Genomic DNA, 25,519 nt, shown 5'->3' with positions numbered 1-25,519 from the left:
GGTACGTGTGGAACCACATCGTGCCACTTATGTGGAATAAATAAAAAATAAAAACGAGATGGTACCTGTGGGGCCGCAAGGCGCCGCTTATGTGGAATAATAAAAAAAAGAAGGGAAAAAGAAACACCACCCACTGGACATGAACTCGCGCCTTTCAAAAACTCTGATTGGCAGTCAGCAACTTTACCACTGAGCTACGGAGCTTTTATTTGAAAGTTGCAGTAATCTGCCTCATATCAGGAAGTATTACAAAAAAAAAAAAAATCACACACCATGTAAAAACACAGCATTTATCAAGCGAGCAATACAAATATGATCCGTTCTGTTCCTCTGTAAATGACCAATGGTCACAGACATACAGTCATGAAATGACATGAATAAGAAGTTTACTCATCTCATTCATGTCCACATCTGCTGGCGCATCTCCAACCGGCTGCACGCGCGTGTCTTGTGGACAACGTGTCGCAGGACACCGTGTAATGTGGAACAGAGCTCACGTCGGTGACATGACAGTGAGATCGCCTGCTGTATGTTCTGATCTGATGGTCCATTTTAACCTGGGAGCAGCCTGTCCATGTGCGCGCTGTGGGCGCGCTCGCTGGCTGCAACACGTCGCCACAGTGATATATGTTTTTATTTATGTCCACTTGATAAAAGCAAAGAGACACAAGCGTGTCACAGTGGGCAGTTATTTGTCCATCTCCGTCCAAACACAGTAGGTGGTGTCCAGTTGAAATGTCAAGATACACAGATTTCCACAGCTGCTTCAGTGGGAGGACACGTCATCTCAGCGCACACACCAAAGCCACACTCATGTTGTACTTAGACAAATTTCTCTGCGAGTACAAAAGTGACTGTCTGCAGTCTGTTGTCGTGCCAACAGTGCAACTGGCCACACATTTTCTAAGTGCCATGCGAGCGGTGTTAGATGTTCGTGCGTGTCACATGGAATTTGGCTGGCACCTGCCGTGAGAGGGTGCGATAGGTTCGTACAGCGCACATTTTATCTTTCAGGCACTTGTGTGCGCAAATAGTTATAGCAACAGGTGTACGAGGCGTTGGTGGCAGGGATGACATTACACGGTTTGCACACAATTCCTGCTTCATGCGCACTAAGTGTGCACTTCGTCCAAACTTCACACTGTGTGTGAAGGGGCCCTTAAAGTTGACCCATAATCTTTGAGACACAGGACAGAAGACAAACATGTGCTCAATGGTCTCTTCAGACTTGCCACAGAAAACACAAGGGTTCATGTCAAAATTGAACCTTTTTTTTTTGTTTTTTGAAGAAAGGCAGCAGTTGGATAACTCTGATGAATTAATGAATTTGGCTGCTTTCAGTAATGCTGGTATTTGGTAAGACTCTTTCTCTCCGATTGTTCTGTCTGAGTTATTTTCATTAGTTACTTCCTCCAAACCATCAACATGTCTATTAGACCCCATTCCTACCAGGCTGCTCAAGGAAGCCCTACCATTAATTAATGCTTCAATCTTAAATATGATCAATCTATCTTTATTAGTTGGCTATGTACCACAGGCTTTTAAGGTGGCAGTAATTAAACCATTACTTAAAAAGCCATCACCTGACCCAGCTATCTTAGCTAATTATAGGCCAATCTCCAACCTTCCTTTTCTCTCAAAAATTCTTGAAAGGGTAGTTGTAAAACAGCTAACTGATCATCTGCAGAGGAATGGTCTATTTGAAGAGTTTCAGTCAGGGTTTAGAATTCATCATAGTACAGAAACAGCATTAGTGAAGGTTACAAATGATCTTCTTATGGCCTCAGACAGTGGACTCATCTCTGTGCTTGTTCTGTTAGACCTCAGTGCTGCTTTTGATACTGTTGACCATAAAATTTTATTACAGAGATTAGAGCATGCCATAGGTATTAAAGGCACTGCGCTGCGGTGGTTTGAATCATATTTATCTAATAGATTACAATTTGTTCATGTAAATGGGGAGTCTTCTTCACAGACTAAGGTTAATTATGGAGTTCCACAAGGTTCTGTGCTAGGACCAATTTTATTCACTTTATACATGCTTCTCTTCTCAGTATTATTAGAAAGCATTGCTTAAATTTTCATTGTTACGCAGATTATACCCAGCTTTATCTATCCATGAAGCCAGAGGACACACACCAATTAGTTAAACTGCAGGAATGTCTTACAGACATAAAGACATGGATGACCTCTAATTTCCTGCTTTTAAATTCAGATAAAACTGAAGTTATTGTACTTGGCCCCACAAATCTTAGAAACATGGTGTCTAACCAGATCCTTACTCTGGATGGCATTACCCTGACCTCTAGTAGTACTGTGAGAAATCTTGGAGTCATTTTGATCAGGATATGTCCTTCAATGCGCATATTAAGCAAATATGTAGGACTGCTTTTTTCATTTGTGCAGTATCTCTAAAATTAGAAAGGTCTTGTCTCAGAGTGATGCTGAAAAACTAATTCATGCATTTATTTCCTCTAGGCTGGACTATTGTAATTCATTATTATCAGGTTGTTCTAAAAGTTCCCTGAAAAGCCTTCAGTTAATTCAAAATGCTGCAGCTAGAGTACTGACGGGGACTAGAAGGAGAGAGCATATTTCACCCATACTGGCCTGTCTTCACTGGCTTCCTGTTAATTCTAGAATAGAATTTAAAATTCTTCTTCTTACTTATAAGGTTTTGAGTAAGCAGGTCCCATCTTATCTTAGGGACCTCATAGTACCATATCACCCCAATAGAGCGCTTCGCTCTCAGACTGCAGGCTTACTTGTAGTTCCTAGGGTTTGTAAGAGTAGAATGGGAGGCAGAGCCTTCAGCTTTCAGGCTCCTCTCCTGTGGAACCAGCTCCCAATTCAGATCAGGGAGACAGACACCCTTTCTACTTTTGAGATTAGGCTTAAAACTTTCCTTTTTGCTAAAGCTTATAGTTAGGGTTGGATCAGGTGACCCTGAACCATCCCTTAGATATGCTGCTATAGACTTAGACTGCTGGGGGGGGTTCCCATGATGCACTGAGTTTCTTTCTCTTTTTGCTCTGTATGCACCACTCTGCATTTAATCATTAGTGATTGATCTCTGCTCTCTTCCACAGCATGTCTTTTTCCTGATTCTCTCCCCTCAGCCCCAACCAGTCCCAGCAGAAGACTGCCCCTCCCTGAGCCTGGTTCTGCTGGAGGTTTCTTCCTGTTAAAAGGGAGTATTTCCTTCCCACTGTCGCCAAGTGCTTGCTCACAGGGGGTCGTTTTGACCGTTGGGGTTTTTCTGTAATTATTGTATGGCTTTTGCCTTACAATATAAAGCGCCTTGGGGCAACTGTTTGTTGTGATTTGGCGCTATATAAATAAAATTGATTTGATTTTGATTATTTTGAAGTGAGTTTCCTTCACTTTAGGGAAAATGGGAATCTTTGTTGTGTGGGCCGCTGAAGAGGAGGTACTGCTGGCCCACCACCACCAGAGGGCGCCCTGCCTGGAGTGCGGGCTCCAGGCACCAGAGGGCGCCGCCGCCTCACGGGAGCAGCTACGGTGACAGCTGTCACCCATCACCTGAGACAGCTGACGGCAATCATCAGTGGGGTATATCAGCAGGACGGCACCTCCACCTCATTGCCGAGATATCGTTTCTACCGGAGAGGTAACGTATCGAAGCTAACGGAGTGTATCTTTTTGGATTGTGCTAGTTTGTGGATTACTGTTCCAACGAGAGGTGGAGGTAACTTCCCTGCTGTTCGGAGTCCTGGGTGCAAACGCGCCCCCATCTAACTGTCCTTTGTTCCTCGCCAGCAGTACCAGGTCCGACACACGGAGGCAGTGGCCACCTGGGAGTTCGGGACTTGGCGGCTCCAGTATTCCCGGGGTCCTGTGGCGGAGGAAGCCGTGTGGTTCCGGTCTTACCTTGGAGAGGCGTCTCCTATCTTCGAGCCTGCCCACACGACACTTTTGTGAATTGACTGTTGTTCATTTCCGTGATTGGTTGTATTCGTTGTGCACATTCACAACAGTAAAGCGTTGTTATTTTGTTATTTGTTATTTTGACTTACTCCATTGACTACTTTGGTAGTCATGGTACAATCTTGAACTCAAGATCATACAAATGACTTTGTTATTACATTTCTTATCACACAAGTTGTATTCATCAGTCAGTAGTTTTGGTAAAATAGCTTTAACATTTGCTTACCATAAGGTATTCTGAATTAATGATAAGGGTATCGCTTTACAAACCTTTGTAAATTCACAGTAACCACAATTGAGGTTATATTTGTAAACAAAAGATGTATAATCTAATAGGTCTCCATTAGTATACAAATAATGAATGTTTATGAGTTCAATGATGGATTGTTCCATTAATGAGGCAAAGCCAAGTTGAACAGTACATTCTAACTTTCACCAAATTAAATATTTGTTCCATTGAAAGAATGAAAAAACATTCATTATTTGTTTTACATAATGGCTATGTCAGGTTTTGGCCCTGTTTATGTTCCAGTCATCATTTGTCCCCTTTTCGTTTTCCACTGTCTGCCCCGGTCATGATTTAATAGTTGTTTAATTTTTGTTACTTGTTAATTTTCATCCTAGTTTGGTTTTGATTATCCCTTTTCTGTGTATTATACCTCAGTCTCTGGTTTTGTTTATTATTTATTTGCTGTTCAGTCATTTATGTCATTATCTGGTATTCTGTAGTCTCGGATTTTGTTTTCTGTTCTTCATTTATCTTCAATGTTGCCTACAGTTTGTTTTGCCATTTAGTTATCTTTACAGGAATCGACATTAACACTTGTCCCGACTGTCCGGGACAAGTGTAAAATGTGATCGGACAAGCCATATGCTCTAAATTGTTGTCCGACTGGACAAGTGGCATTTTTTTTGGTTGAAAACGTTCAAATTCTTTATTTTCATCGCTCTGAACCAAAAAAGCTGGCCGCCCCCTTTTTGTTTTCTTATTTACATCACGTCTTGTCTCGCACCTCGCGAGAAAGTCTCTTCGGTTTTTCCCGCCACTCTCCATGCAGCGGACAATCGGAAAACATGATAACAATATGTGCGCGAGACCATGTATGGAGTGTGTGTTCGTAGCAAAGGCTGACATTTTTTCGGGAATCCCACAGGTCACGGGATTCCCATGGGATTCCCATAGGATGGGAGTCAACTTTGCTATTTATTATGTGATTGGGACGGTGCGGGATTAAAAATTCACGGGAGCAGACGGGAGTGAGAACCAAGGTTTTAGGCAGCGAGCCATCCTGCTGTCATTTGAGCGGTCAATTTTCAAAAAAGACGCAGAAAAAATAGCGGGCGGCTTTGCTAAAACCGTCTAAAATTAAGACTGGGTCCAATCGCTGCAACCGTCTGTGTGTGTGTGTGTGTGTGTGTGTGTGTGTGTGTGTGTGTGTGTGTGTGTGTGTGTGTGTGTGTGTGTGTGTGTGTGTGTGTGTGTGTGTGTGTGTGTGTGCGCGTGAGTCAGCTGGCTGTGAGGAGGGAGGGTGGGCTGGGGAGGGGCGTGCTGAGCAGAGTGAAAAACAACACAAACTCTCTGGACTGATCTGACGGTATGTCCTGTTCACACCGTGTGCATGTGTTCAGTGACAGTTATACTGAAATTATGAGATGAAATAAATTGGTCAATAATATATGAATGAACAGAATAAAAATCACACGTGTGATTAAAAAAAATGATGTGGAGAAACTCTGCAATGATGTTCAGAAGCAGAAATCACATAAAGCAGCTGAGAACTCTGAACTTTAACAGGCTGTTATTTTACAAAGATATTTATTTTAGAGGGCTACTGTAGTTGTTTTATGTTCAAGCACAAAACGTGATTGAGGAGGAGAAAAAAGAGGACATGAACTCCAGTGTGAATAAAAATACAAGCTGCTGATTTTTATTTTTCAAAATTATTAGGCTGCAGTTCTGTGTTTCATTGATTTTAAAATAAGTTACCGCTTATTATTTTCAAAAATCACGAGTCAAATCAGTCTGCATTGTTCAGTTTTGCCTGCGCGTTTGTGCATTTTTTCCTTCTTTATGAGTTTGGTTTTTGTGTTTGTTCTACTACAAAGTTTGAAAAAACAATAAAATGTTAACACTTTTCCTTATAGCAGTTCTTTAATTTCAGAAATGGAACAGAAACAACCACAAATAAAAAAAGTAGTGACTGTATGTAAAATGAAGATAAAATTTAAATGTTGTTATAGTCCCAGTTTCTCCACTCACACCCACAGAAGGCAAACATTCTTCCAAAGTTGTGTCTTGGTGGCTTCTCTCACTTGTCTTCTTCCAGCATGGAGATTTAGTTTTTGACAACTGCCTACCTGACACAGATTTACCATAAAGTACCACACTGTTTGTATTTCTGAACAACTGATATAAATGAAGTCTAAGAAATATTCAGTGAGTTGGAAATGTTCATGTATTCATCCTCTGACATTTCCCAAGAAAACTGGCTGTAAATATTATTAACTAATTCTTCCATTAACAATAAACTGCCCTGTCCCAACCTTTTTTTCTTGGAAAATGCTACAGACCTCAAATGTAGGAATGGATACATATTAACAATAAATAAATAACGCTGACCTCACAAAACATGAAATATGTTGGTTTCATACAGTCTGCAGTTACAGAAATAGAAGACAAAGTAAATGTCAGGATCATTACGTGTCCATCACCACATTTTGAAAAACTATAAGACCACAGGCCATGGATTATTTATGTTTTGTGTCTTTTAGTGAAGTTTATTATTATTATTATTATTATTATTTGGATTAAGGCAATAAGTGTCTCCTTGTATTACCACACATGAACTGTTTCTGTTGCCACATCTTCTGAAATAAAACTGCAGAACACTAAAGCCTAAAAACTAAAAGAAGGAAAGTAGATGTGATAAATATTTAATCTGAATCTCAGTCCCAGAAAATGTTGAAGTGTAATGATTTTTCTATTTCAGCTGCACTTCCTATGTTGGAATATTAAAGTTAAAGTACTTACAAACAAAAGAAGTATGACAGGTTTTATTGTGACAAGTCAGAGCAAAGTATATGTGATAAATATTTAATTTGAATCTCACTCACGGGTTGTCTGGACAACCAGCTTTTCCTATAGGACAAGTACACTGCCACAGTTACTTGTCCTATGGACAAGTACACTAAAAAGCTTAATGTCAATCCCTGCTTTATTGCTTTATATACTTTAGCCATTTTTCAGTCTCGTTCTAGTTTTGTCCAGCCAGTCTGTGTTTTCATTAATTATTAGTTGAATCACTTGTTTGTTTTATTCTTATCATATGTCACATTATCTGTTTCTTTACTTTTGCCACTTGTGAGTTCTGTTCTTGTGTGGTCTTAGCATTTATTTTCCCTTCAGAGTTGGCAAAGGGGTACGGCAGGGTGGGCTTCTATCCCCAAGCCTATTCAGCCTGTACATGGATGACCTGTCAAGGCAGTTGAGAGATTGTAGAACAGGGTGTATTGTGGGTAACGCCTTAATCAATCACTTTATGTACGCTGATGATTTGGCCATTATATCTCCCAGTAGTGCAGGGTTCCAATAGCTTCTCAACATATGTTCTGACTAAGGGGTCAAGTTTGACATCAAGTATAATGCCAAAAAGAGCATGATAATGATATGTAGGACCAAGGAGGATCAACATCTTAACTTCCCAGGTTTCTATTTGTCTGGTCAAACCCTGTCTGTGTGTACCAATGTAAAATATCTAGGTCACATTGTTAATGATAAGCTGGAGGATGGTGCTGACATGCTCAGACAGAGAAGATTGCTGTATGTCCAAGCCAATGTGTTAGTGAGAAAATTCCACCACTGCTCTGACGAAGTGAAGGTGAACTTGTTTAGAGCTTACTGTACCCCTATGTACACAGCTCCCCCCTCTGGGTGAGCTATAAGAAGGAGAGCTGGCGCAAACTTCAGCTTGCGCATGATGACTGTCTCAGAATCCTGCTCAAGAAGCCCAGGGGTAGTAGTGCCAGTAAGCTTTTTGGTGATTTAGGGTTAAACACCTTTCAGGCCACCCTGAGAAGACTGATGTACAAGTCTATATGTAGACTGCAGGGGTCCCAGAATAATCTTACTATGCAGTTGACCAATCCCAGGTGCGGTTCTGTCAGATACCAATCCCATATGTGGAAATAATGGTATTTGTGCCTTTTATAGAATGTGTATGTGCACTTTTTTTAAATGGCATCTTTTACTGCTCCTATTTATTAGATACCTTTTATTGAATTTGCCCAAGCACTTTTTTATGTATGTGTGTGTGTATATATATATATATATATATGTGTGTGTTTGTTTTATGCTTTCTATGTGATGGTATGTCTATTTGGATGTTGGAGTCTGCAATAAAGTTTAATGATGATTTAAAGTGCGTATCACTAATAATTAAATGAGCCGACTATTCTAATTAAATAAAGAATTATGAAAATATTGATGCATTTTATTTTATTTTTTGTGCCATATGCCCAGAGAAATTTAGTCATCAACATGGGGAAATTGGCACGATTTCACTTGCCACTGACAAACACTCAGAAACATAAAGCTGTGAGGAATATGAATTTTGGTGACAACATCTCAGGTCACACCCCTAAAATGAATGGGGGAAACAGAATTTTTTACACTGTGAAATAAGTGTTTTTTGTGGACTTTGACCATGAATGCATCAAAATGGTTCAAATATGTATTTTGCAAGGATGTAGTCACATGACTAGTGTTGCTTATAGGTGGACAGATTTTCCAAAGATAAAATTCTGAGGAGGAAGGTGAGAGTTTTTTTTCAAGGAGTCCCATTGGGACATAGCTGAAGGTAAGCCAAACACAGTGCGAAAATGGTCTTCAAAAAACAGATCTAACCACGGATATTATCCTTTTGTTTCGTGTGGTCAGGAGAAACTTAGAAAACATCTTTCCTCTCCTGAAAGTTCTGCATTGGCCGTGCTTACTGATTGTGCCGCAGCATCACGCCACACTAAGCTAAGCTGCTACATGTAGGACACCGACCAATCTAGCTGAAAAAGCGGCTTCTGTGATCACAGACTCTGAAGACTGGTCCCGTTTAACAAGACAGCCGTGATGTGAACCAGTTACAAGCTCTCCACCAGATCCGCAGGGTGATGAAGGGATGTTTGCTTTTTTTCTGTGGAGCATCACATAGCGGAACAATAACATGAGTCTGTGTGTGAACACAGGAGTCACACATCAGAGACACCACTTTCACGTATGTAATCATTATTATTATGGCTGTACTTTCACTGCCACTCTGGACAACACTGAGTGGACAGTCAGCCGCCATGGGCATAAGAGTCGGGTGGACCAATTCAGTGAGATTCCACATGAAAAAGCTGCCGCCTTTTTGCATATTTTCGCGGGATTGTGTGTCTCCGGCTCCTCTCCAATAGTCATGCTCAGTGGGATACCACCCTTAATTGGAGTTAGCATGTATAGAAAATGGATGAATGGATTCTGAAAGCTGAGTTGTCTTAAAGTTAAGTTAAGCTAAGTTGCCCTTAAATACCCTAAAGTAAAATTTGAACATCTGCAGTGTTCGTGGATTTCCTTTGAAAGCCAGTGTGTCATGTTATAGAGTTGAATGTTATAGAGTTGGCTGAGCAGGCGGTTGAAACACCACAGGTGGGGATGCTCTGGTCAGTGCTGAACTGGAAACCAGACTGAAGAATCCCAGAAGCGGGAGCGGCAGTGATCACCATCGGACCGGGCTCTAGCTGTTAGCAGCGGCAGGTACCATTGGGCCAGGCCTCGGCGGCGGCGATAACACCACCCGGCCAGGCTCCCAGAAGCGGGAGCAGCAGTGACCATCATTGGGCCGGATTTTGCCAGTTGCAGCAACAGGAGCGGCAGCGGATTATACCGGGCCGGGCTATGCTAGCTGCAGGAGCAGAATTAGCTGTAGCCGGGCTCCGGGAGTTGCAGCCACCACCTAGCAGGGGCTGAAGGCAGCAAATTCCTGCTGCAACTTTGCTTGGTGGATGGAGGAGATCTACGGAATTAATAAAGTGAGTTCAAGTTATTTTATTTTTCAGTTATGGGGCCTAAAAAGGGGACTGCGGTTATGGAGGAAGAACTGAAGGAAATTAGAAAAACGCTAAATCAGATGTCGGCGCAAATGAATCATATTAAAGAGGTGGCGGATCAATTAAAAATTATTTCACAGCAACAACAAAAAATATTGGAATTATGAAGCAAGTTGCTGAATTACAAAAGGCGAATGAAGAGAAGGACAAGTCAATAAAACTTATAGAAAATTGCATTGCTGACCTTGAGCAAGAGACTAGGTCAAATGACCTCCTCATTACGGGTTTAGACATTAAACCTCAGACTTACTCAAGAGCAGTGGCTCTAGGAGGGGAGCCCTCTGAGTTGGACAACCAATCTGTGGAGGAACAGGCAATCTCATTTCTGAATGCTAAAGGAATCTCAATAAACTCAGGAGACATTGAAAACTGTCACCTTTTACCTAGGGCTGAAACGATTAGTCGAGTAATTCGAATAATTCGATTACAAAAAATGTTCGAGGCAAATTCTGTGCCTTGAAGCTTCGTTTAATGTTTTAGTACATATGCCAGGCCTGTGTGTGGTGCTGTAACATCCCCAGAAAAACAAACAGAAGAAGAAGTAGCGCAAGCGCTAATCAAATTAGCGCAAAAGCTACAGCTTTCCACGCGACAAACAGAGGTAAATAAAGCCTTTTAGGAAAATGACAGTCCACGCTGATCATCTAAAATAGCTTATGTGCATTTAAAACAAAGCAGTGTGTTTGTTTGTTTTAAAAAAACAGTTCCGTCCGCTGGCCGCTCTACGCGCGGCGGCCGGCTGCTGCCTCTCTCTGCCCGGTGTGAGCGGCTCAGCACTGCCGTCACACAGCTCCGTCCCAGCCACAGACAGTCTCTGGAAGAAGTCCACTCTTTCTTCTTTGGTTTTCTTAGACTTGCAATGACTTTTAATTTTCACTTTTTTGGGCAACACACAATGCTTCACAAATACGGGAACTCAAATAAAATATAATAATAAAAAAAACAATGACTGCAAGGCTGCATGTTCAACCTCCAGCTGAAAATGAAATGCATTGGATGAATCGCAGAGACTGTTAAAAAGAAATTCATGCAGGGACCCAGTCCACCAGCTTATTAAATAAATAAATAAATAGATATGGTTAAATTTACAAGTTGGGGAAATTAAAAAACAGAAAGCCACAACCCATCGCCATTTCAGCAAAATGTCAAGACTTTGGCTGAGCTCCTGACACCAGGAAAGATCCAAAACTTGTAAAGATGTGAAAAAAAAAATTACCCAGGAAAACAGAAAGGGATACACTAAATTTGACAATCTCCGTGATGACGCAGTGACACTGTGCCATTACTTAGGGAGAGCCCTGGACTTAATGTTTTAAAACGCAAAAGTACTTTTTATCCGATTACTCGATTAATCGCCAGAATAATCGATAGAATACTCGATTACTAAAATAATAGATAGCTGCAGCCCTACGTTTACCCCGGAGAGGTCAAAATCAATCTAAAGTCACAATATTGAGGTTTGTAAATAGAAAACAAAAGATTGCTGTTCTCAAGCAAGCAAAAAACGTAAGGGAACTAAATACATGTGACCAAAAATAATTCTGTCCTTGCAGGACGAGCTCGACTCTTAAAAAGCAAAATAAGATACAGGCTACATAGACATTAAATTGCAAGATTTATATTAAATTGAATGGGACGCCAGAAGAGGCTAAAACCCAGTGCATTAAAGATGAATATGATTTGAGCAAGTTAATTTAAAGAAAGGTGTAAACAATGATACAATATGGTGAAAATCATAAATAAATCAATGACTAACCATATGGACGGCTTTTCATCATTTGATGATGGAACTTTTGCACAGGAGTCTAGCTTAAAAATCTGTGACGATACTGAACATAGTTTTCATAACTATGAAAATAATATTGACCCAGATTGTTTTATTCGTGAAAATACTATTCAAAATTGTAAATATTTCACTGAAGAAAAATTGAAGGATTATTCTTTGATAAATTCTTTTTCTATTATACATGTTAATAGTAGAAGTCTCCTTACAAATTTCTCTAAAATTCAGGAATGTTTAAGAATATCTAACAAGCAATTTTCAGTTATAGCTATCACTGAGACTTGGTTGAGAGAGGAGCTAGAGGATGATGTTCAGTTTGAGGGATATGACTTTTTTGCAATAAACAGGAGGAATAAACGAGGTGGTGGTGTGGCACTTTAAGTTCTATTCACCAATGTAAAATTATACATAGTATGTCATTCTCCTTGGATAATATCATGGAATGTGTTACAGTTGAAATTAAATGTAAAAAAAAAAATCAAAAAATATAATTATAAGCTGTGTTTATACAGCTCCAGGATCAGATATCAATACTTTTGTTTATAGACTGATTGACATGTACAACACAGTTAACAATAACAAGCTTTTGTTTGTCTGTGGAGACTTTAATATAGATTTTTTAAAACCCTTATGGTCAATTACAAATAACTGAATTTTTAAACTCTATGTTTTGTATGGGTCTATATCCTGTGATCACACATCCAACCAGGATAACTGTGAACACATCAACACTCATTGACAACATATTAACAAATGCTATTGTGGGGAATATAACAGGTGGAATACTTATTTCCGATGTCAGTAATCATTTGCCGGTTTTTGTAGCTTTTCATTCATCAGTGGACAGCATGCCCCAAACAGAAACTGTAAATTTTATTAGGAAAATAACTGATGTCAATATTGAGAACCTCAGAAGGGATTTATTGTTTCAAAACTGGTGTGACGTTTACTGTGATGATGTTGATGAATCATATGAATCATTTATTTCTACTGTATCTAATTTATATGATAAACATTGTCCGTGGGTGCCAAAAACTGGAGATACACAAAGGACTGATAAACCTTGGGTAACAAAGGGTCTCCTGAAGGCATGTAAAAAGAAAAATCTTTTGTATAAGCAATTTCTAAAATTTAGAACTACTGAAGCCAAAAGGAAATATAAGACATATAAAAATAAATTAACAAACATTATGCGATTGTGTAAGAAGCAGTATTACTGCAATTTGTTTGAGAAAAATAAATCTAACATCAGGGGAACCTGCTAACAGTTATTTGTGGAACAAGTTACAAATGCAATAGAGAAGAAGCAATACACTGTTGAGGTTTTTTTTTATTTACAGAAAGCATTCAATACTACTGATCATACTTTATTATTGGAGAAATTACAGATGTATGGTATTAGAGGACTGGCCTTTAACTGGATAGCTAGTTATTTATATAATAGATATCACTGTGTTCATCTTGGTGGGATAAAATCTGAATTTTTGAGGATTATGTGTGGGGTGCCCCAGGGGTCAGTCCTCGGGCCATTATTGTTTTTGTTGTATATTAATGATATAGGTTTGGTTTCTAAGTTTTTGAGTTGTATTTTATTTGCTGATGATACAACTGCGTTTGGTAGTGGGGATAATTTGGGACAGCTCTTGGACTTGGTGGAGAATGGAATTGCAAAAATTTAAATATTGGTTTGACTCTAATAAATTATCACTTCATTTCGGTAAAACTAAATGCATCATATTTGGAAATAAGTCTAGAAATTTAAGCAGTAAATTATTGTTGAATGGCGTTGAAACTGAAATTGTATCTCAAACTAAATTTCTTGGAGTTTTTGTTGATGATAAACTCTGTTGGAAAACTCATATAAAACATGTTGAGTCTAAAATATCAAAAGTTATTGCTATCCTGTACAAAGCTTAATACTTTCTCCCCCAGCATCTGCTGGTTTTGCTGTATCACTCATTATTTGTTCCTTACATGACTTATTGCATTAAAGTTTGGGGAAATACATATAAAACAAATACTAATACATTATTTCTGTTACAAAAAAAGCTATAAGAGTGATAAGTAAAAAGCCATATCGTGAACCAACAAATTCATTGTTTGTGCGTCTTCAGTTTTTGAAATTTTATGACTTGGTTGATTATTTTACAATTCAGATCATGTATAAAGTTAAACATGGACTCTTGCCTCAACATGTCCAAGTGCTGTTTAAAATGAGAGAGTCCAATTACAACTTGCGAGGAACCTTTGTATTTGATAGAAGGAAGTATCGAACCACTGCCAAAAGTCATTGCGTTTCGGTAATGGTTGGAATGATTGTTTAGACTGTACTAAGGTATCTAGTACATTGGCTTGTTTTAAAAGACTTTATAAAAACAATTTATTCACTTGTTATAGTTTGAATAATTAATTTGCCCGGTTGGCTATTTTTTTGTTCGTCTGTCTGTTGTATTACTTTGCTTGTTTCACTGAGTTACATTACTGACTGGTATTTGTCTTTCGTGGGTATTTTTTGTTTGTACATAGAAACTGATGTATGGGGTGGGCGTTTATAAGCTTCTACTTCTACCCACACCCTTTCAGCTGCACCAAATTGGTAAATGTTTATGAGTTTTGTTCTATATGTTTTCAATTTTTTTTTCTCTTGATTTGTTTTGTAAATGAGAGATTTTGTTCGTGGGTGCGTGCTGAATAAACCATTCATTCATTCATTCAAGTTAAAATGATCAAATTTTAAAACTCACACACTCAACTTTATTTTAAGTTATTTCTCCATTTTTCCAAATAACTACCCCCACTCTTCTTTCTTTCTTTCTCTCTCTTTCGCTCTCTTTCTCTCTCTCTGTGTGTGTGTGGGGTCTGTAATGCAGGTAGGTCCACCCCCCCAAAAAAAACAGCACGAGGAATCTTTCAGACAACTTGTGCAGTGTTAATGGATGACTAAATACCTTCCATCTCTGTGGTTCAATGCAATAAATAAGTAAATAAATAAATAAAGTACTTACTGTATTGACTCTCTTTGACAGGGAAGTCCTTGACGGGAAAGGCAGAGTCTTCCTCCATGCGTAGAGATATTACTTTTCTCTGCAAGCTGCTCGACTTCCTCACCAAAAATGTCTGAAGATAGGAACAACCCAGTATTACTTAAAATTTGCCTCATTCTTTGAGGAGCATTTACTCAAGTGTGCTTTCACAGATGTCGATTAAAGTATGTGACCTCCGTCTTCAGGCACCAAGATGATGATGGACATTACATATCTGTTAGCTAGACTGAAATGCTATCTGAAACAAGCTTCATAACAATAAACAACAGTGGACATTATAAGATACCTAAATAAATCCTTGTCATTGGATTGGTGGAAAGTATGTCACATGACATTCATTATTTGTCCCATTGGAAGCATGACATCATGTACCGTGCATTTTGGTTCTTTTTGGTTGCATTTCTGTCCCATACGTTTCGCTCGACTGAACGCCTCATTGGCTTTCTGTAAAAATGTTTTTTGACACAAGAAAGCTGAATTCACCAGCCGCAGTGTGGCAAGGACATCTTTAGCGGCTGCAGAAGTGCGGTCAGATAAAGAATTGAACAAGTTCTTGTCACAATTTTTATCTGGACTGAAGATAGCAGACATGTGCTCCAACACACACATGCACACACGCTCCTAAGATGCTCTGTGCGCTCACTGTACTCAACAGTGTGTCAGCATGTTCTTCTGCTTATCGACTTCTTTTACACCCATAGGACCTGGTAAGTGTTTTAATTTAATATTTTCTTGAGAAATATACAAACAGCCAAAATAGGCATAATTTGAACATTTGCTCCAGATGTGTGTTGCATGGACCAAAAGATCTGTTTCAGTTTTATTAGTTTGCTTCTGTGCTTGACAAAAAAGAATGAACATTATGGCCCGGTCACACGGCATATGACGATTCCCGAACAAAGGGGAAAAAAGTAACAAAGTCACAAATCGTTGAGAAAAGGTAGACGAACGAGCTTTATCACCAAATAGCCTGTGAATCAAGAGCGCAAAAGGGACAAAAGAGGAACAAAACAAAACCAAAGCTAACGCTGATCTCGATGCTTTAAACGAAATGCTCCTGGAGCCACTGCTAGAGCAGTGTGTGTCTACATCTCTGCGTTCCAGGACTCGGTGCTGGGACGGAGCTCTGATGCGCCTGAGTGGTGGAGAAGCTGCAAAGAGAAGCGCGTGATCTGACCCACTGTGGAGATCTGTGAGCACGTCGGTGAATCCAGGAGCGCAAACTTTTGAACTGTCAGACTGAGGGCCAGCAGGCTCTTCTCTCTGCATGGGCTGATTTGATTTGATTGATTTGTTTATTTAGCACAAAATAAAACTCATTCAAAATAATGTATATACATAAAACAACAAAAGAGAGAGGGAGAGAAAAAATACAAGTAATGTGCAAGGGAGTGGTGGAAGCCAAAAGGCTTATAGAGAATCCACTCCCAAACAAAGCAAACATAACAGAATACAACAGAATTACACCATTTTTTTCCAGATTAAAACAAATCATTGTAAATACTCCTGCAAGATCTTCGCTTTTAGTCCATTTTTATATGTATATAAGGTGATAGATGGATTCACAAGATGTACATTATCATTCCAAGATTTAACGCCATGATATCTGATGTGATGCTGATAACGAGTCGCTCTATGCAAAGGTAAATGCAAATGTGCAGCCTGCCTGGTCAGATAATTAGTTATGCACAAAATAATTTAATGAAGGAAGGTCACTTAATATCATAGAGAGCTCTGAAAACAAACATACAAGTCAAGAAAATATTTATATGGAAAATATTTAAGAGCTGCAATTTAAAAAATAGGTGCATTTGGAGCACAAGGTTGCAAACGAGTAGCTATTCGAGCAAATTTTTTCTGTAGAAGAAATATTTTGTTTATATACAGTAAGTTGCAAAGGTACTTCCCCATATAATATTACAATAACTTAAATATGGATAAACTAAACTATAATATAACATTAAAAGACATTTGTGATGTATTAAATATCTTATTTTGCTTATGATTCCTACTGACTTGGTTATTTTTTTTTACAAACATGATCAATATGTTCTCTCCAAGACAGTTTCTCATCTATCCACACACCCAAAAAACATATCATAGATGAGACCCTAGATATTATTTCATTATCAATGCAAATTTTCATTACACCATGATTACATTTTTTTATTGCCAGCAAATAACATAAAATTAGACTTTTTATATTTAACGACAATCTATTTGCTTTGAACCAGATTGAATAATTACAAAGATCATAATTTAAAGTACTAACCAAACTATCAATATATATTTGCTGGAAATAAAAAGAGTAGTATCATTAGCAAACAACAAAGGGAATGTAGTAGTAGAAACAGATGCAAAATCATTAATATAGGCAGCAAGCTCTTCAGAGTTCATGGACATAATGTTGCACACCGGCCGGAGTTTTTGTGCAGCAACTCTCTCCTCAGGTGCGCCCAGCGCTAGAACAACACCACTATCACAGACTACTGTGCGACGGCGGAGGAGGCCGACAAATTCTTCCTGGACAGCCAGGCATGACAGCAGCCGCACATCACACGCAGCGGCAGAAGCCCCACATCACACACCAGCTCCGCCGTGGAGGAGCTGCATGTCTCCAACACAGCAGCACTCACAACCCGGCTTCTATACTGTATTAAAACATTCAGCTGTTCGAACAAAGTTTAACTAAACTCTAAAGTTACAAAAACTAAGCAAACGATAAAAAAAACCATCAAGAACGACAGCAAAATGACATATGGATGAATTGAGGTTTTCGGCAGCAGTCGTTCAAATTTTTCAACAGTTTAAAAATCCTGATAGGAACGAAGTCGCGCAAAGGTTAAACGATGCCAATGAAGGTCCAGATTTCTTGTTTCATTTGGGCTTCGTTGCCCTTCCTTAAGTGCCGTGTGACCAGGCTTTATTGAAATTGTTCAGAAACTTGGTACTATACAATGATTGACAGCATGGTCACTCAATATCATTTTGGGCATTTTCATGTTATATACTAATTTAAATAGTTTTCATACATTACACTACAACTCCAATGAAGTTGGGACGCTGTGCAAAATGTAAATAAAAACAGAATACGATTTGCAAATCCTCTTCAACCTATATTCAATTGAATACAACACAAAGACAAGATATTTAATGTTCAAACTCGTAAGTCCCTTCGGCTGCTCCCTTGTTTTGTACTCGGGGTCGCCACAGCAAATCCAAGGTGGATCTGCATGTTGAATTGGCACAAATTTTTACGTGGGATACCCTTCCTGACGCAACTACACATTACATGGAGAAATGTGGTAGGGGTGGGATTCAAACTGATAGACTTTATTGTTTTTGTGCAAATACACACTGTATGACCAAAACTGTCAGATCTATGATTTTTTATCTTCACGTGTGTGGTCTCTCAGGTTTTGGAAACCTAAAGATAATTTTAAAATCCTGTCGTGTGAACCAGGCTTAAAACAGTACATCCACATAAATAATGGTACAAACAGAATCATGATATAATCTGTATTTTATTAGGGTTACAACTCACAATTATTTTTAATCAATTCATGTATTGACTTTTGTCCAGATTAATCTATTATTTTTATTTCTCGAGTAATATAACAATGAATTTACCAAAATTATTGTTTAAAAGCTTTTATTACATTTATATCAGTATTTTAAATGTCTTCTCTTTAAGACAAAAATATGATACTGTATGCATCATTGGACATTATTCCACTTTGAAATATTGCCTACAGTAGCTTTAATCAAGTGAGGCAGAGAGCTGCCGCCATGCACAGGAGTTTTTTGTCTCTACCTGACCATGTGACAGAGTGGAAATGTAAACTTAATTTGTTTTTCATTAAACGTTTTGAATTGGATTACATCTCATCATTTACGTTGAAGTTACTAGCTCAGTAAGTGTTTTTTGATGTACTTTGAACGTCACACCCTCAACCCGGACTCCCTTCTACACTTGTCAACAAGTTTGATTTTAAAAACAAATGACGACATCTCATAAGACCACTCTGTAGAGACTGACATAAAATCATCATAGGCCACATCGCTATTCAGTTTACATCCCAGCCATGAAATCTTAAAATAATTTGTATGAAACGTCAACTTTTGCAATTAGTTTGGTTACATTTTCTCCTGCTGCCGGTGGCACTAAACTCACATGCACAAATCATGCTTTTAAAAAGAAGTGTGTCATTGACACGTCATGTTGATATATGAATCACTGGAAACAGTGGAACGTTACATTAACAGTAGCAACAAACATAGGGACAAAACGTAAACAGGACGGCACCGTTTCATTCCCGCTTGCAGTCTTGCTTAAAATATTCCCACAATTCAGAAGGGCATGGGCAAGGTTTTTTGCTTCATCATCAGAGTCCATGCTCTGACTCCAACTACATACAGCCATGTTTTAAAGCATCACCCCAGGTCTATATTTGAATACAATGTTGTTGAATTGTGAAACTGTCAAAAAATTACGTCACAACAGCTAGACTCCCCTGTGGCCCATTGTCCAAATTGTCTAGAAATAAGAGATAAAACAATTTCTGGTGAGTTACTGAGATAGGTTTTTTGCTGTACCCAGAAAAAATATCCACTGTACCCCAAAATTTCATTACTAGTGAGTACACCTACCCACAATTATCATATACTGGATGACAGTTTTGGAGAATGTAGTTTGTGGCATCATTAACTGTTGCTGACCAGGTCACATGCCCCTTGTTACTCAGGCTCCAACCCAGTAACACTGGATGATATAACACGGTAGTATTACTGGTGTTCTATTGCACCCATGCAAAGTGTAAAACTAAGTGGGAGTGCTGTGACAGTGCAGCATACATAGCAGTCAACACACTGACTGCTGTTCTCTCACCCCAGCAGGTTGGCTCTGCAGTATACGAGTGGCATCCTGATGACTGAGGCCCAGTTGAAGCCACACAGAATGTGTATGCATTAGTCTATCCAAAACACTCATCTGTCGATGGAGTGAGTCATAGCCTGAATCTCTTGCTCTGGCCAGTCCTGCCCTCATCCCGGAAGAAGGTGAAACCTGCAGGAAGAGCCCACCCGCTTCTTCGACCAGCCTAAATGAAGAGAAAACGACAAATTATATTTGAATGTAATTTGCAAAGATTTGACGAGAACAGACCTATATAATTCCTTACAGAATGGTCATTAATCGTGGGTTTATTTACAGCAGCAACACAGGCAATTCTGTGCCTTTGTCCCTCCTCATCGGCTGGTCTCTCCTGTCAATGAGAACTGAGCCCTGTTCTCAACTTTTTCCAGATTTTATAAAACTTACGATGTTGTAAAAAAAGAACACTTTGTGATAATGTGTGATACAACACTAACACCCCCCCATGACGAAATCCGCGGAATTCCGCAGATCCGCAGAGTTTTCACAGCCCTGATATTATTTATTTCATGTCAAACTCTGCATTACACTACCACATACAAATGAAAAAGTCACATAATAAATTCTTAAAGTCACCTTTTATGTTATTTGGTAATTACAAATGGGCATCATATTTCTTTCAAACTGTTACTGGATACACACATACTTTATGATAATCTTTCAAAGGCTAACCAAATTTAAAATACTAATTCCCAGTTTTAAAATGGGTAATTTTTCCAAAACAGATTAAGTGGCGGGAGTTTTAATACTTTATACCACACTACCAGTAAATTTCTTTTTTTAATACTTCCTCCAAAAGTAGCAGGTACTTTCCTGGGACTAATAAAACTGTCTTACTTGAGGAATTCCTTACCACAAGTACAGTTTATCAAACTGAATTATCGGCAGTGTCTTGGACACAATGCAATGTTTTCTTCTGCAAGTTTAAGATTTGCTGAATAATTTTCTAGGTTAGTAGCAGAACCTTAAAATCTGATCTCACTGGGACAGGAAGCCAGTGAAGGGATGCCAAAATGGGTGCAATGTGGTTGTACTTTCTGCTTCATGTCAAACGTCTGGCTGCAGCATTTTGAACCAATTGGAGAGCCCTAATGCTAGACTGTGGTAAACCAGAAAATAGAACATTGCAGTAGTCCAATCTAGAAGAGATAAAAGCATGGATCAGGGTCTTAGCATCAGCCATAGACAGGATGGGACGAATCTTCGCTATATTTCGCAGGTGGAAGAAAGCAGTCCTAGTAATATTTCTAATGTGGAGGCCAAAGGACAATTACTCATTATAGTTAGAATTAGGTTCACCGATTTTGTTATTGTGCGTGGAATTGTGCACTATTGCTTGTTTGGTTGTGTTTTGAAATTTTAGTGCACTGATTAAGTTATATTGTTCGTGCACATTGCTTGGGTATTGTTGTTATGAGTATATATATTTATATACGCATACATTCTTTATTTTTTATGGTATAAGGGGAGGGTATTATAAGCTTCGCTTCTGCCTTTACCCTTTCGGCCACATGAGTTCACTGTTACGTTGTTCTTTTTATGAGTTTTTGTTATTGTCTTTGTTATTGTTCATCTGTGTGACAGATAAATAAATTCATTCATTCACTGATTCAATTTGCCAACAGACAAAATATTTAAATATGTAACTAATCCTTTTGCTCTATCAGTCATAGTTCGACTTAGCCTTAAGAACCATGTCTAAAAAAAATCATGGTACCATCAGCAATGAAGTTAACTCAGCCACGTGACATAAGTAAACCTGTGTTTTAAACCGCCCCTGGTTCTGGTTCCTGATTGGATCTAATCATTTCTACACTTTATTCACAAGTGTACAGCACTACACACACAGAGAATGGCTCTCATTAGCCATGATAGACACGTTTGTCTGAAAATTTCTTTGTCGGCCTGACATACATCTTGAAGTAATCAAAGTCAAAGTCGGCTTAATTGTCAATTCTTCACATGTACTAGACATACAAGAAATCAAAATTTAATTTCGCACCTTCCCTCTGTGATGACAGGACAAGACATTTCCACAATAAGGACAGTAAAGTGCGCAAATATTTATAGTGTAGTGTCTCAGGTAGTACTAAAAGTGTCAAGTGCAGTAGTGCAAACCATTTAGTATTTGTAGCAGCAGCAGATTTTTGTTAATCCAGTGTGCAAGTGGTGTGGTAGTGATAAAGTGAAACAGTGCAGGACATTGGTCATGGGCAACAGATTTTATATATATATATACATATATATATATATATATATATATGCTTCTTGACAGCCTGGGTGGAGCTGGGGGGAGAGAGTTCAATAATCCACAGCCTGGTGGATGAAGCTCTTTGTGAGTCTGGTGGTGCGGGACAGGAGGCTCCTGTACCTCTTCCTGGAGGGCAGAGTGCTAAACAGGTTGTGTGTGGGGCGGCTTGCATCGCCCACAATTGTGGTCGCTTTGTGGGTGAGGTGGGTGGTATATATGTCTTCCAGAGAGGGGAGTGGGGAACCAATGATCCTTCCAGCTGCATTCAATATGCGCTGCAGGGCTTTCCTGTTGTAGTCAGTGCAGCTTCTGCCCCACACAGTGATGCAGCTGGAAAGGATGCTCTCAATGGTGCCACAGTAGAAAGTGCTCATGATGGTTGGTGGAGCACTTGCCCGCTTGAGTTTGCGCAGGAAGTAGAGATGCCGCTGGGCCTTCTTTGCCAGTGATGCAGTGTTGATAGTCCAGGACAGGTCCTCACTGATGTGCACCCCCAGGAATTTGGTGCTGCTCACTCCACAGCAGCACCCTCGATGGTCAGTGGTGTGTGGGTGTGACCTTTCTGGAAGTCAACAACAATCTCCTTGGTCTTGCTAACATTCAGCAGGAGGTTGTAGTTTCTGCACCACGTGGTCAGAAGGTTGACCTCTTCCCTGTAGTGATTCTCATCACCAGAGTTGTGTCACCTGCAAACTTTACTAGGTGGTTTGTGCTGTAGGTTGTTGTGCAGTCATGTGTCAGTAATGAGAAGAGCAGTGGACTGAGCACGCAGTCTTGGGGAGCCCCTTTGTTCAATACAATGCTGCTTGAGGTGTTTTTGCCAACACGGACTGCTTGTGGCCTCTGGGTGAGGAGGTCCCACAGCCAGTTGCAAAGGGAAGTGCTGAGCCCCAGCTTGTCCAGTTTGCAGATGAGCTGTTCACGTATTATGGTGTTGCACGCTGAACTGAAGTCTGTAAACAGCATTCTCACATATGATGGCATATGGCTTTTTAAGCAGCACCAACACAAGATCATGCAGCCTGAATGAACAGATTTTTAGTGATAAACAAATGTAGCTGTCATGGCTGTTGTCCTGCATTTGAGTGCGTGAGCAGTGCAGGCAACACTGGATTGGTACATGTGTGAAAGTGGCCATAGAGCTCTCTGTCAGCACACGGTCACTGCACAGCATAAATGCCTGCTGGTAGACATGATGAAGTGTACTGCCTGCTCTGAGTCATCCAGGTATATCTCGAGGTTTACTCGACAGCAACTGGATTTTTTATACATCATTAAAATGTTTACTGTACTTAAGTAGAATTTTGACGTATCTGTATTTTACTTCCTTATTTACATTTCTGGCAACTTTCACTTTTACTCCACTACATTTCCTCAGTAAAATGCATACTTTTACTCCGAGACATTTCTCTTAAACATCTTCATTACTTGTTACTACAATATAAAAGTAGAAGAAATTTGATTGGGCAATGTAGAAGTGAAAATATAAGCCAGAGTGCAGCTGTACACCGGGAAGAGATACAGTCCTCTTCAGCAGGAACACAGCGCTTTTCACCCCTGCAGCAACAAGTGCCGTGTTTGACATAAAACAAGTTTAAAAGACAAAAAAAATCAAAAATAAAATAAAATATGACAGGTTGAATCTATGCCCCTGCTGAGGAAGAGGAAGACTGGACGGTGAAAACATCTGCACTTCGGACACTAAACGCGCACACGCTGACGCACGCACATGCATAGTGCGGCGTCCGATCGGAAAACTACCGACAAAACAAGTCCGTGTATCTTTCATTTTATTTATCATTTGAAATGTTCACGGAGAAGCACTGTGTAAAAGACAGACAGAGAGACAAAGAGAAAGAGAGCACTGTCTTTTCTCTTTAAGTCTATAAAACTAAGACTATAAAAGTCTATAAAAAATAAAAGTACTTAATTCTTTCACAAAAACATCAAATCTAGGCTTACATCTTAAATACACCTTCTGGCAAATTGTAGCTGAACTTTCAGATCTTCTTTTTAAGAAAATCCTCATATAAAATCAGAGCTCTGGTATCGGAATAGTATCGATATCAGCAGATATCCAAATTCAAGTATCAGGATTGGATCGGAAGTGAAACATTGTGGATCGGTACATCCCTAATGCATTCCATGCAGCAAAATATTGAGGATTTCTAGTAATAATTACTTAAACCCACCTCCACATATACAGCCTGTCACATATAATTTATGCAATAAGGTATTTATCAATCAACCAGTCATCCTACATGCATTATAACATTTCCACTAAGGCAGAACAGGAAATATTTTGTGACCATGATCCATGCTAGTCAATAAGTATATTATCCAATCCAAGTATTACTAATAATATTAAAGTCGTCTAACTTATGCATGGTCAGTGCATGGTTTGTGCTCAAATTACATGTTCTGCTGCACAGAAAACTGTATGGAAATCTGTCAATTAAGAAGTGCAATATAAAACATCCGTTAGCAGCCTTCTCACTCCACAGAAAACAGGACTCATCAGTATTTTGTCTATTCCCTGCTTAGTCTGGGGTACAATCCCAGCTGCAGTCAGGCCAGGCGCTGTCAGCAGGCCCACCCCAACCATGGCCTACCGCATTCACTGTAGTCAAACAACCGGACTTTGCAGGCGTTTTATAATATTGTGCACATGTTTTATTATATTGTGCGAACATTTTATTATATTGTGCACTCATTTTATTATATTGTGCGCACATTTTATAATATTGTGTGCACGTTTTATTATATTCTGCGCTCATTTTATTATACTGTGCACACGTTTTAGTATATTGTGCACTCATTTTATTATTATATATTTTAATATATTATAGGGTGCGTCATTCGACTCCAGAGAGTTAATAAGGTATCATAGTGAGCAAGCACTGATTAAAAGCTTTGAAGCATGCTTTGAAAATTCCAAAGAGTGTGTTATGGTAAAATTTTTGCTTTGAATTATGTGAAGCCGAGAGATGTTCGCAAAAGACAGAATAAGACAAAAGTAGCTGGAACACAAGTGTAAAATATTTTTTCAGGACATTACAGCCAGAGTGAGGGGCAACAGGTGCCATTACACTCCTACGCTGGAATGCAGTCTCTCACACATATATACACACACACACACACACACACACTGGACAAAGCCACTGGCTTTACTCGTGAGGGAAGTGCTCAAAAAATAGAGTACTCTGACATGAAGAAGGGAGCACACCTATACAACTCTGAACAACTTACAGGTTTCTCTGTTGGTAAATGGAAAAACTGTACTTTTCAGGTTTTGTGTGTGCATCAACAGTTAGCTTCACAGAAAAGTGGTGCAGGCAAGGACTTTCTTAAAGAGAGGTGTCATTTCAGCTCAACGTTGGCACATAGAAGACACAAGCCTAGATCTGAGCTGTTTTCTT

The 25,519-nt window shown here is 39.2% G+C and overlaps 1 long non-coding RNA gene and 1 pseudogene across 1 annotated transcript; one reads left to right on the top strand and one right to left on the bottom strand.

The window, feature by feature from the left end:
- LOC117523023 overlaps positions 1 to 25,519 on the bottom strand; it is a 109,257-nt pseudogene that overhangs the window by 41,096 nt on the left and 42,642 nt on the right.
- Positions 13,796 to 25,499, top strand: LOC117523029. Its single transcript, XR_004564388.1, has 3 exons — positions 13,796 to 13,929; positions 15,580 to 15,582; positions 25,488 to 25,499. It is a non-coding gene; the product is annotated as an uncharacterized LOC117523029 (long non-coding RNA).

This window comes from Thalassophryne amazonica, chromosome 13 (assembly GCF_902500255.1).
Source record: "Thalassophryne amazonica chromosome 13, fThaAma1.1, whole genome shotgun sequence".
Classification (NCBI taxonomy): Eukaryota; Metazoa; Chordata; class Actinopteri; order Batrachoidiformes; family Batrachoididae; genus Thalassophryne; species Thalassophryne amazonica.
Note: the sequence above shows the minus strand (reverse complement) of the source record. Positions and strands in the feature narration are given on the sequence as shown.